The sequence below is a fragment of the Delphinus delphis genome, chromosome 4 (assembly GCF_949987515.2).
Source record: "Delphinus delphis chromosome 4, mDelDel1.2, whole genome shotgun sequence".
In the NCBI taxonomy this organism is placed as follows: domain Eukaryota; kingdom Metazoa; phylum Chordata; class Mammalia; order Artiodactyla; family Delphinidae; genus Delphinus; species Delphinus delphis.
The window spans coordinates 91,066,725-91,083,327 of record NC_082686.1 but is presented as its reverse complement, the minus strand read 5'-3'; the positions used below and the strand labels follow the sequence as shown (position 1 = coordinate 91,083,327).

Here is a 16,603-nt window from a genome sequence, read left to right as displayed (position 1 = left end):
TTTTGAGGGTGTGATCACTGACTGAAATGAAACTTGTCATTTAGAAAATTACCTTATTGCAAAGGTAGCCTCCAATTATACCACGAGGCAAGCTCTCCCAGAGGTTATAAAACAGAAAGCTGCACAAACCAAATTAAATTGCTTGGTCACATGGTTTAAAAAAAAAAATCAATTTAAAACACATAAAGAGAAACAAGGGGGAGATATAAGGGATAGGTTAACATTCTTACGACAAAGTGCAGGCAGGTTGGAAAGACCACAGTACCTGAATTCTGAGGTACACAATGTTCATGTGCCTTGTCTCTTTGTCACATCAGCTTTCCCCAATGACTGTGTGGTTAGGAGGTCCAGAGTTTTGGTTTCGAGCAAGAGGCCCATAGAGGGGGATGTACTATATATTTATTCTATGGGAAAGACACAGGGACAACAGGTATGCCTGCATAATAGTTGTAGTTTTCCAATTAGCCTGCTAAATAGCCAGAGATTTTGTGTTTCTTGGGCAGAGGACACTTGGACCCCCAATCCTTGTCAACAACAGCTAGCATAATTAAGGCCTTAATAAATATTAAATGCTCATGTATTTGCAGTATATGAGTATTTTGTGTGCAGATGCCTTATGTGTATTTAATGCCTCTCAAATAGTTGGTATCTCTTGATCTCCATCTTTTTCTATCTATATTTAACAGACACATGGTTTACTTATTAACTACTTATCTATACTTAACGTACCTTAAAATATTGTTTTATGTTTTCTGAACAGCAAACTTATACATCTTTTTTTTATTAAAATGAATATTCTCAAAAGCAAATGCTTTTCTCCAAAACTTAAAGCCAAAAGTCTTCCCTTTATTGTGACGTCAGAAAAAAAGGCTGACATTTCAGTGCAGGTTTTAGTCAAAAATACATTATTCAAAAAAGTGACTTTGTGGGCTTCCCTGGTGGTGCAGTGGTTGAGTCTGCCTGCCGATGCAGGGGACAGGGGCTCGTGCCCTGGTCTGGGAAGGTCCCACATGCCGTGTGGAGCGGCTGGGCCTGTGAGCCATGGCCGCTGGGCCTGCGCGTCCGGAGCCTGTGCTCCGCAACAGGAGAGGCCACAACAGTGAGAGGCCTGCGTACCGCAAAAAAAAAAAAAAAAAGAAAAGAAAATGTCTCAGATAAATTTTTAAACTGTATATATGTGGGCTTTTTTTTTTTTCCAAATTACTAGTTCTCACAATTAGGTATAGCAAAATTAACTAATTTTGAAACGTAATTTGCATCTGAAGAGAGCATGTGGTAGTAATTGAATCAGCAGTTTGTTACTGGAAACAGTGTGTTTGCTTAAATAGCTTTGGAGTTTATCATGACAATAAATGACAAATATAAGAAGTATTGTGCTAGTGACAAGATTACTGGTGTTAAAAGGGAGGAAGGCCTCCTTCACTTTTGGACAAGTTAGGTGTAATAAATAAAATGCTGGGTTTTCTCAATGATATGTAAGTTTCATAGCTGTATACACATAGCTATTAAACTCAGCAAAAGTACAAAGTTATGGCTAGCATGAAAACTAGCTCCTAAGTCTCTTTTCTCCATTCAAGCAGTTCTTATTACATGATTTTTAAATAATTGAAGGTTTTAGTTATGCAGGAGAGAATGCATTAGATTAGATGACTGTGAAAAAAGTGTGAAAACTGTGCTTGTGACTCAATACATGAATGTACGTGGATGATAATGTGTGAAAACAAATAAGAATATGAGGCTGAGTTGCTTAAATTGGTGCTTTAAATGATCGTATAATATTATCTTTGAAATATAAAAGATTTAAAAGTAAAAAATTGAGGGTAAATCAGTGTTAAGTTGGACTTTACAGAGTTCTCAGTGGTTTTTTTTCAGGATACATTAAGTAATAAAAACCTGCATAAATTTAGTTACAATTGGAATCTAGCTGAATAATGAATGGCAGTTAAGAAGTTTTAGTTAGAGAACTGGCAGCCTAAATGCAGGGGAAAAAAAAAAAAGAAAAGTAGAGAAAATAGTCTAGGCAGCCACCAAAACTGTCCAAAACATAATGGTTTCTAAAATGTTCAATAGATAATACTAACTCTTTTTTATGAGACAAGGCAATGTAAACTAAGATGCATCTGCTGTAATTAATTACTCAGAAGCAGAAGATAATAAATAATTATTGATGTATTTCTGAAAGTGGACATAATTAACACCATTATTCATTGGCCATCAATTGTTTAATTCAATAATAATCCTAGAAGAAAACGTAGTATTATAGTCACTTTTGCATTTAAAACTCATCATCACTATGTTGTCAGCTGAAATATATGCCTTCAAATTAAAAAAAAATCTGTTTTGCTTCAATTAATATTGTAAGAATATATTAACTTCTACTGAGTAGGATAATGAGTTTAAGAAAGTCGATTCAGTAATTATCTCAGTTCTAGAATTTCTATTAAACATAAGCCCATTAGCTCTCCACACACCCCCTAGAAGCTCTAACTCATTGGCACTGTAATTTAAAAATTCTAAGTAGAATACTGAAATAAGGAAGAGGGAACATATGTAAAATGAGATTATAATATCAGTTCTTTTTAAAGGCATTTTAGAGCTGTCTAACAAGAAAATATTAGTTTTCTAAAAAAAAAAAGTTTTGGTGTGTAATACATATCTAGTTTTACCTGTTATCAAATACCCTGATGTTTACTAATAAGAGCTTTATAAATATTGTGACTGGACAAATCATCTGAGTATTGAAAGCCAGTGTAGAGGAGGAAACACTTTTTTCCTCTACCCTCTTGGGTTTCCTTGGGGCCTTGCAAATCAGACTGACAAAAGAGATTAACAAGAGAAAAACAAACAGAAGCTTGTTAATGCAGGGATGGTGCATACACAAGGGAGAGCTGGGTGATGAATAACTCAAAAGGGTGGTTAGAACTTGGGCTTATGTAGCATCTTAACAAAAGAACAATAAATTTGTATTCAAGTGACAAAGGAAAAGGACTTTGAGTTTCTAAAAGCAACAAATTGTGGGATAGTAAATATAATGGGGTAAATAATGGAAGATAAGGGCCAGTTAGTAAAGTTAGTTATGTAGATCCCTCTGGTGCATCTTTGGGCTGATAAAGATCTAGAGTGTTTCTGGTAATTAACTTCTGTTTTTTTCTGTAGAGAGGAGAGGGAGGATACCTTTACAAATTTATGTCCTGCTTTTAATCACACAAAGAGGTTTTTTGGTATCAGCTTCTTCTCAATTGCATTCAACTCAAAATAATCCTTAGACCAAAGTGATATAATTTGAGTTGGCATATTCTGCTACCCTTCACCAGCTATGGAAGAATATTTCTGGCCTTATGGGCTCTGAGCCTTTTAATGCAGATCAGCTTAATGGATGAACTTGAGTACTTAGAGAGCCTCAGAATCTTGCTTGATTTATATTGGAAATGGTGGGGAGTCATGGTAAAAGGAACTAAAACAGATGAAAAAGGTAAAAAGGGAGGTGAGAAAAGGGCATTGGGAGTTCTGGGTTGGTTAGGTTTGGGAAGAGTTTGGGGGAATCAGGAGAGGTGAACTAAGGTATATGAGACAAGAAAAGAGAAATAAAAAAGTATTTTTGAGGGGTCTTCCCTGGTGGCACAGTGGTTGAGAATCTGCCTGCCAATGCAGGGGGCATAGGTTCGAGCCCTGGTCTGGGAAGATCCCACATGCTGCAGAGCAGCTAGGCCCGTGAGCCACAATTACTGAGCCTGAGTGTCTGGAGCCTGTGCTCCACAACAAGAGAGGCCGCGATAGTGAGAGGCCCGCACACTGTGATGAAGAGTAGCCCCCACTTGCCGCAACTAGAGAAAGCCCTCTCACAGAAACGAAGACCCAACACAGCCATAAAAATATATATATATATATATAGTTTTTTTTTTTTTGAGAATATGAATAAAATCAGCTTTTTATATTTTGGAAAAACTTCAGTAAAGATTGAATTTGTTTTATCTGCTGAGCACCAGCCTTCAAGCAGATGGGCCTCAAGGCAGGTACAAGAACCTTCTACTGAGTAACAGACACATTTTTTAATTTGGGGCATCTGGTAAATTACTCAACTGAATTTTTTAAAAAATGAAGTTTCACTTTTGTTAGGTTATTGTGCAATATGTGGTTATAGATTCGATGTAAGCTATTGTGCAAGTTATACGTGGTTGAATTGTATTTCTAAAGTTCATTGAATGTTTATATCCCTCACTAATGTTCTTAGAAGCGGAAACTTTATGAGATTGAATGCTAAGCACCATTTTTCTCCCTCTGAGCAATGCAGCACATGAAAGAACTATGTATGAAAACTGTAATGTTGCTTTGGTTGTTCACTTTCTCATTACCCGTGGAAGATGGTGTTCCAGCCTTCATTTTGAATTCAGGAGTGATTGGTACATAATAGCCTAATTGGTGTCGGTTGATGAAAAACAGTGGGGTCAATGACAGTGATGTTCATAGTGGAGAGGACAGATAATTGGAAAGGAAGAAGAACATAGATCAGAGTAGTCTGTATTTTCACTCGGTTTGAGATTGTTTGAAAAAGGAGAGCCTGTACAATAGATCAGCTTCGGGCACTCAAATTAGATTGTTATAGTTTTGTAGCTTGTGTTAGGACTCAAAGACACTTGAATTTCTGCACTACTGAGAGCAATGGAAGGTAACTGAAAGCTTATCTGTCTTAACTCACCTGTATCAAATGGACTAAACCTTAATATCCCCACCATTTTTTATTTTGTTTTTAAAGATTTGAAGTCACAGATGCACAGAGAGATTACATAAATTAGTTCACACAGCTGTTCAACATCAGAGCTGGGATCCGAGCTCAAGCATTCTAATTTCAGAGTGAATTCTCATAACCATTATACATGTTGCCCATGAGTGGGGAAGGGAGGTAATCCCTGGGGGAGAGGCCATCTCTACTCAAACAGCCTTCTTTTCTGTTCTATATAAAGAAGGTTCCTGAAATTCTTGTCTTGAAGGGGGTGGCTGGATTGAACTAGATTTATCCTGGAAAGAAGTCAGTATGGCAATTATTCCAATAATTGTCCTGTGTTTCACATTTCTCAGAAAATAAAAAATAAAACAAAAAAATTCAACAATTTTTGCATTGGAAAACTTCTGGAGAAAATTACAGTAAGTCCCTACATATGAATGAATTCTGTTCCGAGAGTGCATTTGTAAGTCCAATTTGTTTGTAAGTCCAACAAAGTTAGCCCAGGTACCCAACTAACACAATTAGCTATATACTACTGTACTGTAATAGGTTTATAATACTTTTTACACAAATAATACATAAAAAACACACAAAAATAAAGAAAACATTTTTAATCTTACAGTACTGTATCTTGAAAAGTACAGTAGTACAGCACAACAGCTGGCATACAGGGGCTGGCATCGAGTGAGCAGGTAAGAAGAGTTACTGACTGGAGCGGGGAGAGGAGGTGGGAGATGGTAGAGCTGAAGGATTGTCAGCAATAGGAGACGGAGGGCAAGCTGCAATTTCACGTGACCTAACTTACATGATTGGACATGCGAACACACGTTACAACTTTGAAAGTTCCCAACTTGAAGGTTCGTATGTAGGGGACTTACTGTATCCAGCCATTTTAGAGCAAGTGTGCCTGTCTCAGGTAGCACTCATTTTGATGCAAGTGTGTTCTCAAACAGGCTTGATAAATATTAGGAAATAAAATAACGTCAGTGTATTCTCCTTTTGTTCTTCTGTACCTTCTCTGGGTGTTTTTATCACTGCTGTATTTTTCCTATGATGATCTGGATATGTTTTTCATGATAATCTAGTACAATAATTGTACAGCTTGGATAAAATTCCTGTTGGTAAATATCATCAACTCAGGTGAAGAAATCGCAAGCGCATTGTCAGAAACAATGTCTGACAACTCACATGATGAAGTAACTGGCCCTCAGGCTTGGCTGTTGCAGAGCAGTATAAATGACCAGGTTCTCAGGAGCTTTCTTCTTTTGCATTGAGTGTTCATTTACTATAGGAAAACTGCAAAAAACACATTCATTAGGAAAATGTCACCTCATGTTTTTCAACTTAAAACCGAATCTGATCCATAGTGGTGTTTTGGTTGACTGTCAGTATGTTGTTATTTTTGTCATTGCTGCTTTGAAATTGAATTTGAATTCCAGAGTGCTCTCTTTGGACTTGAGTTGCCACCGGCCCTACTGGTTTTCATAGTCCTACAGAGGTCCTGATTTACACAATTTTGTTATTTGTTGGCTCCACAGGCCTTTGAGTCCATGATTCTCATTTCTGTTTGTAGCTATGATTTTAGGATGACAGATCACAAGAATTCAGATATAATCTTATAAAATTGCATTATATAACATAACATGACTTCTACTTGTTAACAATAATAATATATTCCAGTGTTTTTAAATAATTTTGAAGAAAAAAAATCCCAAACCTAGTATCATCCATATTGTAGCTAATATGTGGAGAGACTGAAAATTCTATAGTTGTTAGAATAAAGATGCATATAAATCATCCACTGACCCAACCCCTTATGTTGCCGCTGAGGGAAGAAGAGTTCATGGTGGGGATGAGTTCTGAGACAGATACAGTTGAATGAAGGTTGGCAACCTCAGACTTTTGTCTTATGGAGTATGAGAGAGCATAGGGTCTGTCATAGAGAACTGAAATGCTACTTCTGATATTCAATGGCCAGGTGAAGAATACTGTGGCTCGGCAATGACTTTTGTTTTGTCACTGTTACACCTCTATAAGGTCAGGCCCACTTAAAGACAGGGCTTTTATGAATTCCTCCTTCCCATGTTCTTTCTGTTTGCATATGATTCACCCCCCAGGCACTCACACACATAGACTATAAACGAGTTTGTGCACATATATCTGCAAGAGTGCACACAGGTCTGTAGTTACAGTATTATGGCAATTGGTTTTAGGGTAATTAATGTTTGACTCTACAGTTGCAATTACAAAGTAAACCAACTCTAACTATGATAAAACCATACTCCCACCTTAACCTTTCCCACTCACAGAGCTCAGTGTACAGTATTTCTGATATAATAAACATGCATTTATCATTTCTATTGACAAACTGTTTTTTTTCCCTCAGCTTCCCATCTTTATACACATTTGCTGCTTTAAAAATAACTAGCAGCTGAGTCTTTCTAATGGCACCTGTGCAGCTGACAGGGTAACAGGGAAAGTGCCACATTTGGTGGAGATAGAAGCCCATCCTTGGATTTGTGATGCATTGACTCAGTGACCTGAATAACATGATGCCCTCTTCAGACCTGAGATGAGTGTTAGGAGGTAATTATTTTTGAAAGATTGCCAGACTGGTTTTGAACTCAGGCATTTAAGGTCAAAAATCTTCACTTCTGGTAGTCTAAGGCTTATGACAGAAGAAAAAAACAAAAAATGTGACTGATGAATTTATTCCTTAACTATGTACTGCTGTCCACTTCTTTACCACTTAAAAGCTCAGAAAGGATCAATCTGCTGAATCAACTTGAAAAAACCTCTGAAAACCTATTTTTAAAAAGTAACAACACAGATGAAAGAAATTATATCAAGTAGTTTTTTGGGATTGATTCTCACATAACATATTGCAAAGGTATTTGTGCTTCTAACACTTAAGCACCCTGAATACCCTGCATTTATGGAAATAGAAAATGAAAAAAAAGTTGTAAAGATTAATGAATTTCTTTCCTTACATTCTTTCTGACACACTGATACACTTATTAAATGATCCACTCTCTTTTCTCCATATACTGTTGTAATTGCTGATCTGAGGCAGATACATACCCTATATATACATTACTTTCAGGCAAGAAAATTATCAAACATGTTTGCCAAACTTCCAGGGCAACACTAATATGTTTTCACAACACTGGAAGGTAAGAATTTACTTGGTATTCGTTTCTTGAAATAATTTTGTTTCTGGCTTTGAATAACTCATCATTTCTGTTTGATGTACATCTCATATTCTTAAAAATATTAGATTTCTTGCTTTTCAGAATGATTATCATTTCTTTAGCCTGTTTCAGTAGACATATTTTCTGAATTTGTCTACTTTTATACCACGCATCTCAGGTAGGAAAACATTCAAGTAATTCAATTTTCTTTCATCTATACCCAAATATTGTTTAATGTTCCTCATGCTATTGTATATTCTTATACAGTATTATATAAATTCTTATATTTATAGAATGAAAGTTGTAGAGATGTGGACTTGTAATCTCTTTCACATTTACATATTAACTGTTTGTGTGTGTTTATGTGGAGCATTTTTTTTCTGACCCAACCTTTTTCACTTTTTTTTTTAAATCATGCATATAAGGAAGAGCATAAAGGACACAAATCTGAATGTTAAAGGTTGCTGAACCTTTCATGATTATAGCTGTGTAATCATTAGCAATGTTTATATATAGAATATTTCCAGCATCCCCATGATTTCCAACCCTGCTTTGCATTTTACTCTTCCAGAAACTGTCGGGTTACTTGATCCTAGTCTCCATGATGGCTTGTAGCTTGACTTCAGTGTCATGTCTGTACCTTTAGCACATAGCTAGAGTAAAAGAGATGTTCAAGAAAAGTGTTTTTTTTTTTGGAAAAAACAAGAAAAATTCTCTGCTTTATAATACTGAAATGAAAAATGAATTACAGCAATATAAAAGTATGCATTTTCTCAAAGATTTCAGACTTCATTCCATTTCATAAGAGCAAAATGCCCAGTCCCTAGAACAACTACTATTGCTTGTCATCCAACAAAATAAAATCTCTTCTCAGTTCAGAAAATTTATACTGGGGCAGAAAGGCAGAGAAATACCTGAGTGGATGGTTGTGCGTGCACGGGGGTGGAGGGGGTTATGTGGGGTGGAGGAGTTCAGCCCAGAGTTAACTAAGCATGTGGAGGGTGAGGAGAAGTTGACCAGCACTCTCAATCCAGAAGTTTCCTAGACTCCTACTACTCTTTCAATTCCTGTATCTTTTCAAGTAGTCTTAGCAGTTCTACCTCCTACAGTAAGTTCTAAATCTTTCTGTTTTTCTCCATCTTCACTGTCTCCGCCCTGGTCAAAGCCAACATTAATTCTCATCTGGCCAACTGCAGCTGCCTGCTAACTGATCTCACTGTGTCCTCTCTTACAACTTCCAATTCATTCTCTGATAAATTATTAATGAGTTTTCAAAGCCCCAAGTCTGATTATGCCATGCTCTTCTATTATATATAAAACATTTATATTTGTTGCTGTTATCCTTTAAAATATGCATAACCATATGTGTGTGTGTATACACACACACACACACACACACACACAAATGCATACATACTTACATTTGACTTTTCCCCACTCAACATGTTTTGAAGTCTGTTTTGATTGCTTAGGGTGACATTAAAATACAGAGCATGTATTGAATGAGCTTAACCAAACCAAGTTCATGATATTAGTCCCTTTCAGAGAGGGATGGAGAGAGGACAGTAGGACTGGAGGTGGTAGAGAAGATTTGTGGGTCATAAAAATATGGATGTATATGTATTACATTTATTATTTTTCCTTATGCATTTCAGTATTTTTCAGTGTTCTCAGTTTTTCACAAATACCCTGGGAAGTACAGTCACTTAATTGATTACATTGCTCTTAAAGACAAGACCTTTTTCATGCCCTAATATTTTTCATGATTTTGTGACCTTCTTTTACATCACTCCAGTCATGCTTGACCTCTTGCTTCCTCAAATACACCACGTTATTTCATAATTCAGGGCCTTCACATATGTGGTTTCTTTTGCTTAGAAGGTTTGGGGAGGATAGGGAATATGAGTTCTATCCTATACTGCTAATTGCAATGAAAATATGTATAGCCAATTTGCAGGACATCATACCAGGGTGTATTAAAATTATAAATTTATATATCCTCTTACCCCAAATCTGCTTCTCTGTAGCAGCCTTGCAGAAGCCCTCACACATGTACAAGTGGATTAATGTACAAGTATATTCACGAAGATTTTGATTGCAGTAGCAAAATTTAGAATTGACCAAATAAATTAAGAAATGTTATAATTATGGAATTCTATGCAGTATCCAAAAAGAATAAAATAGATCTCTGCAAACTTACATGAAAAATATCTTTAAGGAATCTTTGTTGAGTGAAAAGAAATACCATGGTTATAATTATATTACAATATCATTTAAGTAAAAGAAAAGGAAATAATAATACATAGTTATTTAAAATTTTGTATATATGAAAAGAATATAAAGTTTAAAATATGTTGGTGGTAGTGGTATGGAGGGCTGAAATGTGAGGCATGATCAGAATGACCTTTAGCTTTATTTGCAATGTTCCTGTTTTTGTAATAAGAAGGCATTAATGTATTCTATTCAGATAATTAAGAATTAGTAAAGTTCCCTATTAGCTGCAGAAGAGAAATAGAGATTATTATTTTGTGAATCATTTTATCTTCAATATCCTGATTTCATACTCTTTGGTCTTTGAATCATGCCTTTGTCAACCACCATCCTAAATTACACTATTTTCCAGTAATTAATCTGCATGTTTTAGAAAACTATAATGTGATTTATTTTTTGTTATATATGTATATGTGTATATGTTTGTGTGTGTGTGTTAGCACTTACATGTATGTTAACTTGGGAACTTGAAAGCATTGAAGACTTTGTAACAGCCTCAATGGTATTATTTTAAAATATACTCTAATTGAAGTATTCAGTACAGAACTTAGAGATTTCAATCCCATTGTTTTATTTATTTTTTTTTGAATTTTTGAATTTCATTTTATTTATTTTTTATACAGCAGGTTCTAATTAGTTGTCTATTTTATACATATTAGTGTACACATGTCAATCCCAATCTCCCAATTCATCCCACCAACACCTCCCCCACCGCTTCCCCCCCTTGGTGTCCATGTTAGTTTTCTACATCTGTGTCTATATTTCTGCCCTGCAAACTGGTTCATCTGTACCATTTTTCTAGGTTCCACATATATGTGTTAATATATGATATTTGTTTTTCTCATCTGACTTACTTCACTCTGTATGACAGTCTCTAGATCCATCCACTTCTCTACAGATGACCCAGTTTCATTCCTTTATATGGCTGAGTAATATTCCATTGTATATATGTACCACCTCTTCTTTATCCATTCGTCTGTCGATGGGCATTTAGGTTGCTTCCATGACCTGGCTATTGTAAATATTGCCACAGTGAACATTGGACTACATGTGTCTTTTTGAATTATGGTTTTCTCTCGGTATATGCCCAGTAGTGGGATTGTTGGGTCATATGGTAATTCTATTTTTAGTTCTTTAAGGAACCTCCATACTGTTCTCCATAGTGGCTGTATCAATTTCCATTCCCACCAACAGTGCAAGAGGGTTCCCTTTTCTCCACACCCTCTCCAGCATTTGTTGTTTGTAGATTTTCTGATGATGCCCATTCTAACTGGTGTGAGGTGCTACCTCATTGTAGTTTTGATTTGCATTTCTCTAATGTTTAGTGATTTTGAGCAGCTTTTCATGTGCTTCTTGGCCATCTGTATGTCTTCTTTGGAGAAATGTCTATTTAGATCTTCTGCCCATTTTTGGATTGGGTTGTTTGTTTTTTTGTTATTGAGCTGCATGAGTTGTTTATATATTTTCAAGATTAATTCTTTGTCTGTTGATTCGTTTGCAAATACTTTCTCCCATTCTGAGGGTTGTCTTTTCGTCTTGTTTATGGTTTCCCTTGCTGTGCAAAAGCTTTTAAGTTTCATTAGATCCCATTTTTTAATTTTTGTCTTTATTTCCATTTCTCTAGGAGGTGGGTCAAAAAGGATCTTGCTGTGATTTATGTCATAGAGTGTTCTGCCTATGTTTTCCTCTAAGAGTTTTATAGTGTCTGGTCTGACATTTAGGTCTCTAATCCATTTTGAGTTTATTTTTGTATATGGTGTTACGGAGTGTTCTAATTTCATTCTTTTACATGTAGCTGTCCAGTCATCCCAGCACCACTTATTGAACAGACTGTACTTTCTCCATTGTATATCCTTGCCTCCTTTGTCATAGATTATTTGACCATAGGTGCATGGGTTTATCTCTGGGCTTTCTATCCTGTTCCATTGATCTATATTTCTGTTTTTGTGCCAGTGCCATATTGTCTTGATTATTGTAGCTTTGTAGTATAGTCTGATGTAAGGGAGTCTTATTCCTCCAGCTCTGTTTTTTTCCCTCAATACTGCTTTGGCTATTTGGGGTCTTTTGTGTCGCCATACAAATTTTAAGATTTTTGTTCTAGTTCTGTAAAAAAAAAAAATGCCACTGGTAATTTGATAGGAATTGCGTCGACTCTGTTGATTGCTATGGATAATATAGTCATTTTCACAATATTGATTCTTCCAATCCAAGAATGTGGTATATCTCTCCATCTGTTTGTGTCATCTTTGATTTTTTTCATCAGTGTCTTATAGTTTTCTGAATACAGGTTTTTTACCTCCTTAGGTAGGTTTATTCCTAGGTATTTTATTCTTTTTCTTGCAGTGGTGATGGGAGTGTTTCCTTAATTTCTCTTTCTGATCTTTCATTGTTAGTTTATAGGAATCCAAGAGATTTCTGTGCATTAATTTTGTATCCTGCTACTTTACCAAATTCATTGATTAACTCTAGTAGTTTTCTGGTGGCATCTTAGGATTCTCTATGTATAGTATCATGTCATCTGCAAACAGTGACAGTTTTACTCCTTCTTTTCCAATTTGTATTTCTTTTTCTTCTCTAATTTCCATGATAGGACTTCCAAGACTATGTTGAATAATGGCAGTGACAGTGGACATCCTTGTCTTGTGCCTAATCTTAGAGGAAATGCTTTCAGTCCTTCACCATTGAGAATGATGTTTGCTGTGGGTTTGTCATATATGGCCTTTATTATGTTGAGGTAGGTTCCCTCTATGCCCACTTTCTGGAGAGTTTTTATTATAAATTGGTATTGAATGTTTTCAGAAGCTTTTTCTGCATCTATTGAGATGATCATATGGTTTTTATTTTTCAGTATGTTAATATGGTGTATCACATTGAGTGATTTGTGTATATTGAAGAATCCTTGCATCCCTGGGATAAATCCCACTTGATCATGGTGTATGATCCTTTTAATGTGTTTTTGGATTCTGTTTGCTAGTATTTTGTTGAGGATTTGTACATCTGTATACATCAGTGATATTGGTCTGTAATTTTCTTATTTTGTAGTATCTCTGTCTGGTTTTGGTATCAGGGTGATTGTGGCCTCATAGAATGAGTTTGGGAATGTTCCTTCCTCTGCAATTCTTTGGGAAGATTTTGAGAAGGATGGGTGTTAGCTCATCTCTAAATGTTTGATAGAATTAGCCTGTGAAGCCATCTGGTCCTGGACTTTTGTTTGTTGGAAGATGTATAATCACACTTTCAATTTCAGTACTTGTGATTGGCCTGTTCATATTATCTGTTTCTTCCTGGTTCAGTCTTGGGAGGTTGTACCTTTTTAAGAATTTGTCCATTTCTTCCAGGTTGTCCATTTTATTGGCATACAGTTGCTTGGAGTAATCTCTTAGGATGCTTTGTATATCTGTGGTGTCTGTTGTAACTTCTCCTTTTTCATTTCTAATTTTATAGATTTGAGTCATCTCCCTCTTTTTCTTGATGAGTCTCACTAATGGTTGATCAATTTTGTTTATCTTCTCAGAGAACCAGCTTTTAGTTTTATTGATCTTTGCTAGTGTTTTCTTTGTTTCTATTTCATTTATTTCTGCTCTGATCTTTATGATTTCTTTACTTCTGCTAACTTTGTGTTTTGTTTGTTCTTCTTTCTCTAGTTCCTTTAGGTGTAAGGTTAGATTGTTTATTTGAGATTTTTCTTTTTTCTTGGGTTAGGTTTGTATTGCTATAAACTTCCCTGTTAGGACTGCTGTTGCTGCATCCCATAGGTTTTGGATCATCATGTTTTCATTGTAATTGGTCTCTATGTATTTTTTTGATTTCCTCTTTGATTTCTTTAGTGATCTCTTTGTTATTTAATAACATACTCTTTAGCCTCCATGTGTTTGTGTTTTTATGTTTTCTCCCCTGTAATTGATTTCTAATTGCATAGCATTGTGGTCGGAAAAGATGCTTGATATAATTTCAATTTTCTAAAATTTACCGAGGCTCGATTTGTGACCCAAGATGTGATCTATCCTTGAGAATATTCCATGCACACTTGAGAAGGAAGTGTAATCCGCTGTTTTTGGATGGGATGTCATATAAATATCAATTAAATCTATATGGTCTATTGTGTCATTTAAAGCTTGTGTTTCCTTATTAATTTTTTGTCTGGATGATCTGGCCATTGGTGTAAGTGAGGTGTTAAAATCCCCCACTATTACTGTGTTACTGTTGATTTCCTCTTTTATAGCTGTTAGTAGTTCCCTTATGTATTGAGATGCTTCTATGTTGGGTACATATATATTTATAATTGTGTTATCTTATTCTTGGATTGATCCCTTGATCATTATGTTGTGACCTTCATTGTCTCTTGTCTTCATTGTGTCTTCACTGTCTCTTGTAACATTCTTTATTTTAAAGTCTATTTTATCTGACATGAGTATTGCTACTCCAGCTTTCTTTTGATCTCCATTTGCATGGAATACACTTTTCCATCCCCTCACTTTCAGTGTGTATGTGTCCCTAGATCTGAAGTGGGTCTCTTGTAGAAAGCATATATATGGGTCTTGTTTTTGTATACATTCAGCAAGCCTGTGTCTTTTGGTCGGAGCATTTAATCCATTCATGTTTAAAGTAATTACTGTTATGTATGTTCCTGTTACCATTTTCTTATTTGTTATGGGTTTGTTTTTGTAGGTCCTTTTCTTTTCTTGTGTCTCCCACTTAGAGAAGTTTCTTTAACATTTGTTGTAGAGCTAGTTTTGTGGTGCTGAATTCTCTTAGGTTTTTCTTGTCCGTAAAGGTTTTAATTTCTCCGTTGAATCTGAATAAGATCCTTGCCAGATAGAGTAAGCTTGGTTGTAGGTTCTTCCCTCTCATCACTTTAAATATATCATATCATTCCCTTCTGGATGTAGAGTTTCTGCTTAGAAATCAGCTGTTTACCTTATGGGAGTTCCCTTGTATGTTATTTGTCATTTTTCCCTTGTTGCTTTCAATAATTTTTCTTTGTCTTTAATTTTTGTCAGTTTTATTACTATGTGTCTCGGCATGTTTCTCCTTGGGTTTATCTTGCCTGGGACTCTCTGCCCTTCCTGGACTTGGGTTGCTATTTCCTTTCCCATGTTAGGGAAGTTTTTGACTATAATCTCTTCAAATATTTTCTCGGGTCCTTTTTCTCTCTCTTCTCCTTCTGGGACACCTATAATGCGAATGTTGTTGTGTTTAATGTTATCCCAGAGGTCTCTTAGGCTGTCTTCATTTCTTTTCATTCTTTTTTCTTTATTCTATTCTGTGGCCGTGAATTCCACCATTCTGTCTTGCAGATCACTTATCCGTTCTTCTGCCTCAGTTGTTCTGCTATTGATTCCTTCTAGTGTATTTTTCATTTCAGTTATTGTATTGTTCATCTCTGTTTGTCTGTCCTTTAATTCTTCTAAGTCTTTGTTAAACATTTCTTGCATCTTCTTGATCTTTGCCTCCATTGTTTTTCTGAGGTCCTGGATTATCTTCACTATCATTATTCTGAATTCTTTTTTCTGGAAGGTTGCCTATCTACACTTCATTTAATTGTTTTTCTGGGGTTTTATCTTTCTCCTTCATCTGGTACAAAGTCCTCTGCTTTTTCATTTTGTCTATCTTTCTGTGAATGTGGTTTTCCTTCCACAGGCTGCAGAATTGTAGTTCTCCTTGCTTTTGTTGTCTGCCCTCTGGTGGATAAGGCTATCTAAGTGGCTTGTGCAAACTTCCTGATGGGAGGGACTGGTCCTGGTTAGAGCTGCTCTGGTGGGCAGATCTCAGTAAAACTTTAATCCACTTGTCTGTTGCTCTGGTGGGCAGAGCTCAGTAAAACTTTAATCCGCTTGTCTGTTGTTGGGTGGGGCTGGGTTCCCTCCCTGTTGGTTGTTTGGCCACCAGTGAAGTTCAACCCATCACTGGAGTCTACCCGGCTCTTTGGTGGGGCTAACTGTGGGCTCTGGGAGGGCTCAGACCAAGGATTACTTCCCAGTACTTCTGCTGCCAGTGTCCTTTTCCCCACCTTGAGCTGCAGCCACCCCCCACCTCTGCTGGAGACCCTTCCACACTAGCAGGTAGGTCTGGTTCTGTCTCCTCTCTGTCTCCTCCTCTGTCATTGCTCCTTCCCCTGGGTCCTGATGCTCACACTACTTTGTGTGTGCTCTCCAAGAGTGGAGTCTCTGTTTCCCAGTCCTGTTGAAGTCCTGCAATCAAATCCCGCTAGCTTTCAAAGTCTGATTCTCTAGGAATTCCTCCTTCTGTTGCTTGAGCCCCCAGGCTGGGAAGCCTGACATGGGGCTCAGAACCTTCACTCCAGTGGGTGAACTTCTGTGGTATGTGTTCTCCAGTTTGTGAGTCACCCACTCAGCCATTATGGGATTTGATTTTATTGTGATTGTGACCTTCCTACCATCTCGTTTCAGCTTCTCCT

The 16,603-nt window shown here is 36.4% G+C and overlaps 1 protein-coding gene and 1 pseudogene across 3 annotated transcripts in view; one reads left to right on the top strand and one right to left on the bottom strand.

The window, feature by feature from the left end:
- LOC132423894 (leptin receptor gene-related protein pseudogene) overlaps positions 1 to 9,096 on the bottom strand; it is a 47,292-nt pseudogene extending 38,196 nt beyond the window's left edge.
- The window catches only part of NAALADL2 (N-acetylated alpha-linked acidic dipeptidase like 2), a 1,063,610-nt gene that overhangs the window by 603,825 nt on the left and 443,182 nt on the right, over positions 1 to 16,603 (top strand). The window lies entirely within an intron of this gene.